The sequence below is a fragment of the Oryx dammah genome, unplaced genomic scaffold (genome assembly GCF_014754425.2).
Source record: "Oryx dammah isolate SB20612 unplaced genomic scaffold, SCBI_Odam_1.1 HiC_scaffold_14, whole genome shotgun sequence".
In the NCBI taxonomy this organism is placed as follows: domain Eukaryota; kingdom Metazoa; phylum Chordata; class Mammalia; order Artiodactyla; family Bovidae; genus Oryx; species Oryx dammah.
This window is the reverse complement of record NW_024070198.1, coordinates 13,286,931-13,299,523: the sequence shown is the minus strand read 5'-3', so window position 1 is coordinate 13,299,523 and position 12,593 is coordinate 13,286,931. Positions and strand designations below refer to the sequence as shown.

The following is a 12,593-nucleotide window of genomic DNA, read 5'->3' as shown; positions in this document are numbered from 1 at the left end:
GTCACACTAGGCCTTGGGTCCATACAAAGCCAGAGTTTACCCTCAAACCCTCAAAAGGGTTATATGAACCCTGGATGAAAGGGTAATAAGCTAGAAAAAAATCCACAGGACAATAAAATGAGCCAACAAAGAAAACTTTGTCTTATTTTCAAAAGGTGGAAAGTACAATAAAGAGGAGAGTTTCTTCTAAGAATCTGTAAACATAGTCAATTAGCATGCTGATTTCAGGTTAGAAATCTGTCTGTGCTATGGGAGAAAACCCAAACTCGTATTAAAGTGATCCCATATTAGCAACATCCCTCGGCATCTACCAACAGCAAATGCAATCAGTCTAGAGTTCCTTCACCTTCAGGATATGCATAGCCTACAAATATAAATACAGTTCCCTCTTAAGAGAAATAAAGTATCATGGGCAAGAGCCAGAAGAAAACAAATCAAGCTACCAAAGGCTAAATAATGGAACTATCAATCTGATCATTAAAAAAAAAACAACAAATAATTCTAAATGAACAAGAAGCGAGAGACTATTAAAAAAATGATCAGGCACATTTAAGAAACAATTAGAACTTATGGTGGGAACCTCACCTCCGCCTGATCAGACACTGCTCAAGAAAGAATCTGAGAAAAGGGTAACTGTTACGAAGAAATTATAATGCTACAGCAGAGACGAAAAGATGAAAAACACAGAAGAGACATGAAAAATAAAATGTCTAACAGAACTCTCATCAGAGTTCTAGAATATGAGAACAGAGAGAATGGGGGAGAAGCAATATTTGAAGAGACAAAGCTAAGACTTTTCAAAGACAGTCACTTAAAAGGGAAGTAAGATATAAAACTTAGTAACAAGTACAGGGGAAAATTTAGTATGAGAGGAAAAGCCATTTCAATCCAGATGATGATCAACTAAAGGGGAAAAGGAGAAATAGAATGCATTAAATTTGGTAGTAAAAATCCAACTATATGAATATCACAGTAAGTGTAAAAAAGAATTCAGAAGAGTTGAAAATAAAAGGATGAAAAAAGATAAGCAAATGCAACAACATTAAAAAAAAAAAAAACGTGGTATGAGAGGGGAGAAAAAGAGTAACTTTTCAGTGAATACACCTGACAAACCCAACCTTATTGAGATGATCAAGGTCACTATCACAGGTGATAGGTAACTGATAGCCGGCAACATGATGAAAATGGTACTTCATCTCTGTGGTCTTGTACCCTAAAACTCATAACCCCAGTAGATGATGGAAAAAACATGAGATAGATCCTGACTGAGATGTTATATAAAACATGTAATCAGTATTCCTCAAAACTATCAAGGTCACCAAAAACAAGGAAAGTCAGAGAAACTGTTACAGTCAAGAGGAGCATTAAGGAGACATGATTAAATGTAATGTAATATCCTGAACAGGATCCTGGAACAGAATACAGACATTAGGGAAAAATTAAGAAAACCTGAATAAAGTATGGGCTTCAGTTAATAATAATAGCAGTATTGGTGCATTAATTATATTAGGTTGGTGCAAAAGTAATTGCAGTTTTGCACTGTAGAACTTTGCCATTTGATATTAGAATCCATTCTTATATAAATGTGGTTATATTATACATCACTTTAATGTGCATATCTCACTTTGTTTTTCTTGCTAATGACTTATTACTTGCTGTGTATATTTATTTTGGACTATGGAAATAATGTTAGACAAAAAGCAAATTCAAGCGATTTTCTTATTTGAGTTCAAAATGGGTTGTAAAGCAGCAGAGACCACTCACAACATCAATACATTTGGCCCAGGAACTGCTAATGAATGTACAGTGCAGTGGTGGTTCACAAAGAGAGATCGAGAGCCTTGAAGATGAAGAGTATAGTGGCCAGCCATCAGAAGCTGACAATGACCAACTGAGAGCATCACTGAAGCTGAGCCTCTGAAAACTACATGAGAAGTTGCTGAAGAACTCAATGTTGACCATTCTACAGTCATTTGGTATTTGAAGCAAACTGGAAAGGTGAAAAAGCTCAGTAAATGGGTGCCTCATGAGCTGACTGAAAATTTAAAAAAAAAACTGTTTTGAAGAGTCATCTTCTCATATTCTATGCAACAACAACAAGCCTTTTCTCAATTAGGTTGTAACATGTGATGAAAAGTGGATTTTACATAACGATAGCCAGTGACAACCAGCTCAGTGGTTGGACACTACAGAAATAAATGTTTCTTACTGGCAAAAATGTGTTGATTGTAATGGCTCCTATTCTGATTAATAAAGATGTGTTTGAATCTAGTTATAATGATTTAAAATTCACAGTTTTAAACCAAAATTACGTTTGCACCAACCTAATAAAATCACTGCAGATGGTGATTGCAGCCATGAAATTAAAAGATGCTTACTCCTTGGAAGGAAAGTTATGACCAATTAGATAGCATATTAAAAAGCAGAGACATTACTTTGCCAACAAACGTCCGTCTAGTCAAGGCTATGGTTTTTCCAGTGGTCATGTATGGATGTGAGAGTTGGACTGTGAAGAAAGCTGAGCGCCGAACAATCGATGCTTTTGAACTGTGGTGTTGAGAGTCCCTTGGACTGCAAGGTCCAACCAGTCCATCCTAAAGGAGATCAGTCCTGGGTGTTCACTGGAAGGACTGATGCTGAAGCTGAAACTCCAGTACTTTGGCCACCTGATGAAGAGTTGACTCACTGGAAAAGACCCTGATGCTGGGAGGCGTTGGGGGCAGGAGGAGAAGGGGATGACAGAGGATGAGATGGCTGGATGGCATCACTGACTCTATGAACATGAGTTTGAGTAGACTCCAGGAGTTGGTGATGGACAGGGAGGCCTGGCGTGCTGCGATTCATGGCGTCACAAAGAGTTGGACACAACTGAGAGACTGAACTGAACTGAATAACAAATGTACCATAATACACAGTGTTAATAACAGAGGAAAACTACATATGGTATATATGCAAGCTCTCCATACTACCTTTGCAACTTTTCTGTAAATCAAAAATTGTCCTAAATTAACAACAAATCAATTTTTTTAAAAAGCTGGTGTAACTGTATTTTCATTCTAGAGTTGGTCCTCCATATCCAAGGATTCTGCATCTGTGTATTCAACCATCTGCACATGGAAAATATCTGGGGCAAAAAATTCCAGAGTTCCCCAAATCAGAACTCAAATTTGCTGCACAATGGCAACTAATTACTTACCATTTACTTTGTATTAGACATTTTGAGTAATCTAGAGATGATTTAAAGAATATAGTACAATGTACATCAATTATATGTAACTACTATGCCATTTTTTAAAAAGGGACTTGAGCATCCATGGATTTTGGTTTCTGCAGGGGTCCTGGAACCAACCTCCTATGGATACCAAGGGGCAACTGTATTATCATATCTATATTATGTATAAGACAAAAAAATTCTTATAGACAAAACAGTCCGTAATGATAAAAAGTTGAGATCACCAGGGTATTTTATTTCTAAACCTGAGGGATAGGTAAATGAATGACAGTTTATTAGTCATTATCCCTCATATGTATTTATGATATATTCTTTCTCAGCAAATAAAATTTCATCATTAAAAAAGTACCTGAGTGAACATTCTGCTGAGTTTTGATAAATGCTAAGGCAGCAGATATAATTAGTTCTGTATTGATAGCAGCAAGTTGCCAAAGGCAATGAAAAAGCAGGCACTCCAATACACTGTTGGGAAGATTAAACAGACATAATCTCTACAAAAGCCAGTTTGATGGTATGTATTAATGTTATAACTGCACATACGCTGACTTACAGCTATTCCACTCTAGTCACTTATCTTACAGACATATTTGCACATGTAAAATTATTTTACATAGCTGTTTATAACAGCACTCTTTGTAGTAGTAAAAGATTATATAACAAAGTCTATATGTCCATTGTTAGGAGCCTGGTGATATAATCATACATCTATGTCACAATACTATACAGCTACAAAGAGAAAGAAAGCTCTCTGCACACTAATATGAAAGCTCTTAATACACTAGTATCTACCATATGTTGCTAAGAAAGAAAGGCAAGCAGAGAACACGATGTATAGTCTACTACCTGCTGTGCTGCATGTCACCATGCGCTCCATGTTCTGTTTGCCTCTCCAAGTCTCCTCCTCCTCTTTCTCCACCCTGCTTTGTGTATTGGGAAGCTGACCAAACAAACTGCATCCTCCAGGTAACCTTGCCCGTTTCCTTCTCATGTGTTCAAACAATGAGTGGAATGGCTAGGAAATCAGAGTGTGGTAAAAGCGTTAAGGAAACTTCCCCACCCTGGCACCTTGGTTGTATGCAGCCTGCCTTTCTCTAAGAGCACAGGTCCTGTTGAGCAGCCAAAGCTCTTGGCAAGTTCTGTTAACAGATCCCCTGCCTTATGCCTTCAGACCTAGGAATGTGAATGGTTTTCATGGCTGCCAGTTGCTGAGTATTCCTCTACCCCTTTTGTTCCTCTAACTCTACCCTAATGTTTATAGACTGTGTGCACGCGTGTGTGTATGTTTAGGGAGGAAGGGGAAGAGAAGGCAGGCATGGGATGGGGGGAGAGAGAGAGACAGGGAGAGAAAGAGAAATGAGAAGGAAGGGGAAGAAAGGATAAGAAAGAAAAAGAGAAGCACTTTGGAATGGAACACCAGAGACCTATAACAGTGGTTGCCGCCAAGGAAGGACATTTACGTGGCATTGTGATTGGTGGACATGGTAAAAAGACTTTTCATTAAATACCCTACTTTGAATCTTGGTCCATGTAAATGTATTATCTAGAAGGAAAATACATGCTTTGATTCCAATAGCATCAAATCACAGAAAATCTTTGTTTACATATAAAAAATGTAATTTATTAACATTATCTCAAATTAATGCAAATTCCCAGTCTCTCTATTGTTATGGTACATGAAACTACTACTTATCTATATAAGGCCTGATAACTGACTCACTGGCTGCAAGTAACATAAAATTCAGCAATTTATTTTTTATTTATTTATTTTTATTCCCATATTCTTGGTGACTCATATAAATTCAGCAATTTAAAATCCTGGCTCCTTACTTGCTAGAAACCCATGCACTTCCATTAAAGAAAATACGCTGAGTCTGCTTCCTTAACTGTAGAGTAAGGACAGTATCTACTGTGAGAGCTAATACAATCAATATAGTGCCTGGCAAATAGTCAGGGTCTGTTAGCAAGTGATAGCTACTGATATCACTGTTAATATTATTAAAAGAAAACATTATAAAATAGTAATAACTATTAATTTTATTTGCTAGTTTCTCTAGGAAAGTTTTCTCCCAGGAATCATTCCTATCATCCCTAGAGAATATCTTTTCCTTTTAAGCGTTACAGGCCACCTAACATTTGACAATCAGTTTTTGAAGGTATTATTAGTTATCTTCAACTTTACATAGAAGTTTGAATTAATGCTTAGTTGAGAACAATAAAATACAGAAATAGAAAACAAAGCTGTAATAAAAATTAAATTGAAAGTAATCTAAGAATTTACATAAAAGAGTGAAAGTGGCAACACTGATATCAGTTGAAATCAACTTTAAGGCACAAATTGTTACTAGAAACAAAGAAGGACATTTTATAATGGTAAAAGGGACAGTCCATCAGAAAAACATAACAAATTAGGAACATTTATGCACCTAACAATAGAGTGTAAAATAAAACAAAAATGGACAGAACTGGAGAAACAGACAATTCAACAATAGCTTAGACTTTAATAGCTCACTTTTAACGATGAATAGGTAAAAGATCAACAAAGAAACAGAAGACTTCAAAAATTTATGAGTCAACTAGATATTTATATCACACTCTACCACAACCACTAAACAGAATACACATCTTCTTAAGTATACATGGAATATTTGCCAGGATAAAGCTTGCTAGAACATAAAACAAGCCTTAATCATTTAAAAGAACAGATATCAAAGTATGTTCTTTGATCACAATGGAATGAAATTAGAATCAATAAAAGAACGGCATTTGGGAAATTTATAAATATGTTAAAATTAAACCACACCCTCCGAAATAATCAACAGGTCAAAGAAGAAATCCAAATATTGCTTAGAGAAATTTATAGATGTAAATGACTACAATGAAAAACAAGAAAGGTCAAGAGAATGAAAAGCCAAGCTACAGACTGGGGTAAAAATATTTACAAAAGATATTCCTGATAAAGAACTGTTATCCAAAAGATAGAAAGAACATTTAAAACTCAACAATAGGGAAAAAAATGATCAAAAGACATTACCAATTATGACATCTTAGCAAAGAAGATATGACTGCTAATAAGCATATGAAAAGACATTTAATATCTACATCATTAGGGAACTGCAAATTCAAACAATACAATATAAATGGCTAAAATCCCCAAAATGGAAAACAATAAGTGCCGACAAGGATATAGAGAAACAGGAACTTATTGCTGGTCAGAATGCAAAATGTACAGCCATTCTGAAATATAATTTGGTAGTTTCTCACAAAATTAAAAATACTCTTACTATATGATCCAGCAATTATGCTCCCTGTTATTTACGTAAATAAGCTGAAAATATATGTCCACACAAAAACTTGCACATAGCTGTGTACTATAGCTTTATCTATAATTGCCAAAACCTGGAAGCAACAAAATGTCCTTCAGTAGGTGAATGGAAAAATAAGCTGTAATATGTCCAGATACTGGGATATTATTCAGTGCTCACAAGAAATGAATTATCTAATTGTAAAAGGAATATAGAAACTAAGGCTACATACCGTATGATTCCAACTACATGGCATCCTGAAAAAGGCATATGAAAACAGTGAAAAGATCAGTGGTTATCACGGTTTAGGGAAGAGGATGGGATGAATAACAGATGGATTTTCAGTGCAGTGAAATACTATGTATTATACTATAATAGCAGATACACATCATTATATATTTGTCCACACCCATAGAATGTACAATACCAAGAGTGAACCCTAATGTAAACTTTGGACTTTGGGTAGTAATGTGTCAATATAGGTTCATCAGTTGTAGAAATGTATCACCCTGGTGAAACACATTAATTAATGCAGGAGGCTAAAACCCATGGACAGAGAAGCCTGGTGGGTTACAGTCCAAAGGGTCGCAGAAGAACTGGGACAGGAAGTGGCTGAGCACACACACACGTAAGGAGGCAGGGAGTATAGGGGGTGTTTCTGTACCTTCCTCTCAATTTTCCTGTGAACTGTTCTCAAATGCAACATCTGTTTTAAAAAAGATCTCAAACCCTTAATCATCCTTATACTTTAAGAGACTAGAAAATCAAATTAAACCCAAACCAAGTAGAAAGAAATAACAAAGACTAAAGTGGAAATAAATGAAATAGAAAGAGAGAAACAAACAAACTGTAAGTTCATTCTTTGAAAAGATCAACAAAATTAACAAATCTTTAGCTAGACTGGCCAAGAAAAAAGAGGTAAGAGTCATATTACTAAAATAAAGTCAGCAATGAAAGAGGGGACATTAATGTTAACCTTACAGAAATTAAAAAATGAAAAGTCAGGACCAGATGGATTCACTATCACCAAACATTTAAAGAATTAACACCAATCCTTCACAATCTCCTTCCCAAAAATGGGAAAGGAAAGATCACTTCCCAACTCATTTTATGAGACCAGTATCACCTAGTTCTCGAACCACTGAGAAACATCAAAAAAAAATTAAAGACCAATATCTACAGACAGAAAAATTCTCAAAATACTAGCAAACCAAATTCAGCAATATCTAAAATGGATTATACATCAATATCAAGTAGAATTTATTCCAGAAAGGCAACACTGATTAATGCAATATACCATATATCAGTAGCATAAAGGACAAAAACCACATGATCACTGCGACAGACTCAGAAAAGACATCTGACAAAATATAACACCCTATCATGGTTAAAAAAAAACACTCAACAAACTAGAAGGGAAAATCTTCAATTTGATAGAAATTATCTATGAAAAACCCAGAGATAACATAACTTCACGGTGAAAGACTGTTTTTGCTCTAAGATCAAAAATGAGATAAAGATGTCCTTACCACTGCCATTTAACATTGTTCTGGAGTTTGCAGCCAGGGCAACTGTGTTGTGCTATGCTTAGTTGCTCAGTCATGTCCCACTCTTTGTGACCCCATGGACTGTAGCCCATCAGGCTCCTCTGTCCATGGGGATTCACCAGGCAAGAATACTGGAGTGGGTTGCCATGTCCTCCTCCAGGGACTCTTCCCAACCCAGGGATCGAACCCAGGTCTCCCGCATTGCAGGTGGATTCTTTACCGTCTGAGCCACCAGGGAAGCTCAGGGCAGCTAGGCAAGGGAATGAAATAAAAGCAGCTAGACTGGAAAAGATGAAGCAAAACTGTTTCTATTCCAGATGACATGATATTATATATAGGAAATCCTAAGCAATGCACTAAAATACTATTAGAACTATTAAATGAGAACAGCATGGTTGTAGGATATGAGATAAAAATATAAAAATCAACTGTATACTAACACTTGCAATAAGCAATCTGAAAATAAAATTAAGAAAACACTGCATTGAAAATACCATCAAAAAGAATGATAGAAATAAATTTAACAAAACAAATTTTGGGGAGTAAGGTATAGACTACTAGGTATAAAATAACCTATAAGGATACAACATGGAATACAGCCAGTATTTTATAATAACTATAAATAGAGAATAACCTTTAAAAGTCATGAATCACTATACTGTGTATCTGTAACTTATACAATGTAGTGTAGCAACTATACGTCAATTAAAAAAAAAAAACCCAAAATACTTAAAAAAAAAAGGAATGAATGAAATACTTATGAATAAATTTAACACATGAAGAGACCTGTACACCACAAACATACTGTCCCTGGATCCTTTTGTTTAGCTAAACAAAATAACTATCTGGTCTTAAGCTGCATATAAATATTTTATTATTTTTTTGAAATATTTTATTTTTAATAGAAGACAAACTTTTCTCAGCTGGTGTTCTTTTCCTGTTTTAAATCTATGCTTCTTAACTTTAACATGCACATAAACTAATGATTCAATGAAAACGCAGATCATTAATTACAACGAGGGGTGGAGTTAACATTCTTCTTTCTTTTAGTTAATTAACTCATTTAGCTGTAACCAGCCTTAGTTGTGGCACATGGAATCTTTGATAAGGCATGTGGGATCTTAGTTGTGGCATGTGGAATCTAGTTCCCTGACCAGGGATTGAACCCCGGCCCCCTGCATTGGGAGTACGGAGTCTTAGGCACTGTATCACCAAGGAATTCACCAGGTTTTTCATCCTTAACAGCTCTCAGATGACTTTAATGTTGCTGGTTCTGAGATCATATTTTGAGTAGTTTTTAAGTGCCTGTAGTTACATACAACTGTCCTAATTCACTAGAAAAAAGTGAATAATGAGAGGAGTGAAAGTCTGATGGACTGTCTCTAAGTTTTCCATACCCAGGTACGATACATTCCCTACTGACAATTAAGAACAGACATTTGCCACCATCCTTCCCCATGGCCACCACTAAGTACCAGAGAAGACGCAGACTTTGGCCAGCTAGTCAAACAGACTGCAGCTAGATCCATATGAAAACTCTCTTAATACCCGCTATACAAAGGCCGTTTCACAGACTGGTAACCATCAGTTCCTCCTCTGCATCTTTTCTCTTATTCCTTCTTTTGGCCAGGGTCTCCTAAGTGTCTTTGGGGGACCAATGGTGGTCCCTGGCAATCATCTGGTTTACGATAGACAATTTGGTTTAAATGAAAAGTGATAAAACCTTTGATCACAAACACTTCATAAATTGAAGATTAATTATGACTTTCAAGTAAATTCTTTTAGGTTCTTAACTGTTATGTTCCAAGGGTCACATATGCTTTACAAGGTTAAGAAGAGACTGACTCAGCTAACAAACTTTGACATCATGAGTTGTTTACATTGGCTAAATATATTATTTTATTGTTGTTCTTATCAGCGTGTTAAGTCTCTAATCTAAGTAATAAATGCCTCAAAAGCATTCACTGAAGAGTAGAAATGATGAAAATATACTTGACTCGAAATGATAAATAGTATGACCTTACAGAGTGAAAACAGTAGGATCTTAGAGTGGGCTGTGACCAGTGAATTTCAAGTTATTAGTCTGTACTAGGGGAACTCCTTATTCCCATCACAGCACAACACATTTTAAAACAGGGTCTATATCATTATAAAACAGTAATAAGAAGCCACTGAAGTCTTCATATAATTTTCAACCACTCTAGTAAACCAACTGACACCTGCATTACAAATTTTGTCACTGACAGCAAAGATTAAAAACTGTAAAGGAACTTTAACTTATTTTAACAAAATCAAGTGTAACTACAGTCAGCTGGAAAATTAATGACAAATATGCTCAGAAAGAAAACAATCTACTGGTATATTTCTGTATCAGATGACACTGCTGGACATTATTTAACAGGTGTCATATTCAGTGAGTAAGAACAGTTAGTATCACAGGTGTATGCTCTTAAATATTTTGTTTTATGACTATAAGAAACCACTAGTATTCAAAGTATGAACCAACCCTTGGCATATACATAAACTGTAAATAAAACTTTAATTCTGATTATCAATGAAAACATGCTTTAGAGAAGGGATTTTCTTTAACCAACAATTATCTTTGAACCTTAACTTGAAAATATACACTAGGATCAACATAGCCAAAAGCACTAGTCGTGTGTACCCAGGAACATTATGGCACCTAAAAGTCAATTCACACAAGGCTCCATTCACAGGCAACAGCTGGAGTTTGACAGTTAAATTTTCCATTGAGTCTATTAAAGATTGCATAGAAAATTGTGAATATATATTCAACTGCAGCCCCTGAGCAGATATCCTCAGCATGTTATGTCAGGAAAAAAGAAGTAAGCACAACACTCTGATTTTTTATCTTGTCAGGAGGAAAGATGCTACCAAAAGCTGTTCAAATGAAGTATATACATTTCCACCCCATGACACCGATAAGGTCAGTAAAAAATTTCTGTGATTATCTGTGGCTTTCTCAAGTGGCAGATCTTTGTGAGACATATAGTATAGTGAATAGCTTGAACCCATCATAGCTGAAATTCTTCAGGATAAAATACAAAGACCAAATCATGATACGCACAGCTTAATCATAGTTTGACTTTTCCAACATCTAGCCATGCTCTATCCTTGTAGAATGAAATGGGTGTCTTATTATTAGTATCCTTAGAAAAATTTATTCAGTTACCACACTAGACCTAAACAAATGTATTTCATAGCACTGAACTACACCAGGACAGATTTACCCAGTGCCACTTTCCAAAATGAAATATTCAACTTCATTGCTGAGTGCCATACATTTGTCAACTCAGATATTGTAGGTAGTTTTCAGTGAGAATTCTTGCAATAATTTTGGTATTCATCCATCTGAATATCTAAAACATCTAGAAGAATCATCCTATACTTGCTGCTGAATCTTCCTATACTTGGTTGCTGGAAATATTCAACAATCTATAGTTGAAAAGTGCGATTATCTGATTTAGCAGAACTAATAAGACAAGAAACTGTAGCTTTGACTTCAGTGAGCCAGGTATCAATGTGGTGAAAGATTGCAGCAGTAATTGCTTTTCATGATGTTTAAAAGACCCATCAATGAGATCCACAAATGCTAAATGTCCAAAAAAAAAAAAAAGGTACTTTCTCTACTACACTATTTTTCTTTCATAGAAAACTATCACTTCTTCCTATGCATTATATTAGAGAAATATAAACAACTACGGAAATTTTGATTGCTCTTATTATTAATCTTCTCACATTAGAAAAGCACTTCATCATCTGCATTTATGTAGCTTTATTTTTTAAAAAAAAAGGTCTGATTTCAATATGTATAGCACCTAGAAAAAAATAACATATCTAATAATTTTCAATTTCTCCTTGAAACATTCCTCCACAAAGTCATTTTTTCCTTCGGACCTTCCGAAAAACCAAACTGCTTTCAAACACTTCTTGATTGTAGTCAAGGATGATATTAAAATTTTTTAATAACATTTTTATTAATGGCATGGCATAACCACCAGAGAATGACACCAGTTCATAATCACATGGCTGTACTGAAACATGCTAACTAAATATCAGTGTTAGTTACAGCTTCCTTTAAACATTCTGCTACACTTATTTCAACTCCAGCCTCATTCTCAAAGACTATTGGTTATTTCTTGCCAGCCAGTTCACAGAGAAAGGAAAGTAGTTTTCACGAAAGACAGCCATATAAATTGGATTCCAAAGATTAATTTAACACTGCATTTTATTAAATATTTAATGTCCTTACTTTTATTCCTTAATACAAAAATTAAGAAGAATAAGTATTAGAACGCCTGTTTTCTTTCTCCCACACCAATGGTTTCTAGAGAATGAGGCTCCTTTAGCTTTTTATTATAGTTGTGTTACTTGATTTTATCTACATAATTAGATATCCAAGTTCTTTATCTGTCAACCAAAAGAAAACATTTAATACACAAATGGATAGAGGTGGGAATATATTAAGGATAAGGTAAACTGTTAGCAAAA

The 12,593-nt window shown here is 35.2% G+C and overlaps 1 protein-coding gene across 1 annotated transcript in view; it reads right to left on the bottom strand.

Moving 5' to 3' along the window:
- MARCHF5 (membrane associated ring-CH-type finger 5) overlaps positions 1–12,593 on the bottom strand; it is a 54,406-nt gene that overhangs the window by 22,584 nt on the left and 19,229 nt on the right. The gene's annotated exons all lie outside the window — the stretch shown is intronic.